This window comes from Calidris pugnax, unplaced genomic scaffold (assembly GCF_001431845.1).
Source record: "Calidris pugnax isolate Ruff unplaced genomic scaffold, ASM143184v1 scaffold658, whole genome shotgun sequence".
NCBI classification, from domain to species: domain Eukaryota; kingdom Metazoa; phylum Chordata; class Aves; order Charadriiformes; family Scolopacidae; genus Calidris; species Calidris pugnax.
In genome coordinates, this window is record NW_015091912.1 from 27,289 (window position 1) to 27,881 (window position 593).

Here is a 593-nt window from a genome sequence, read left to right on the forward strand (position 1 = left end):
CCCCCCCTGCCAGGCCTTTTTTTAACGCCCCACGCTGATGTTGCACGTCTTGCAGCTGGGGTCCTTTTTGGCGTTGGCGGTGGAGAGGCTCATGAGTTGGTGGCCGCTGATCTCCCCCAGCACCCCAAGGCTGAGGTCCACCGGCTCGGTGTATATGACCTCCAGGATGCTGTCCTGGGCATGGCGATACACCAACTCGCCTTCCTCCACGCAGCACGTCAGGAACTTGTTGGAGGAAATGTCCAACTGGGGAAGACGCTCCCGGCAGAAGAGGTCCCCAGAGGAACCTTTGGGGGCCAAGACCAGGACCACGTAGTGGTAGGCGGTGTACATGCAGTAGAAGTCCGCGAAGTAGAGGTTGGTGTTGGGGTTGAAGAGACGTTGAGCTGGGATCTGGAAACGGTAACGGCCGTAAGGGGAGTCCTGGGGGGGTTGCCCGGTGTTGAACTCGGTGTTGCAGCTGAAGAAGATGCCGTGGAGCATCCCGCTGGTGGGGGAGCCGTGGCTGCCGCTGTTGTCCTTCAGAGAGGGCTTCATCACGTTCCCGCAGTGCATCCTGGAGGAGGAGGAGGAGGAAGGGTGTAGACACACAT

At 60.0% G+C, this 593-nt stretch overlaps 1 pseudogene; it reads right to left on the minus strand.

The window, feature by feature from the left end:
• Positions 1-7: 7 nt before the first annotated feature.
• LOC106900146 overlaps positions 8-593 on the minus strand; it is a 2,001-nt pseudogene continuing 1,415 nt past the window's right edge.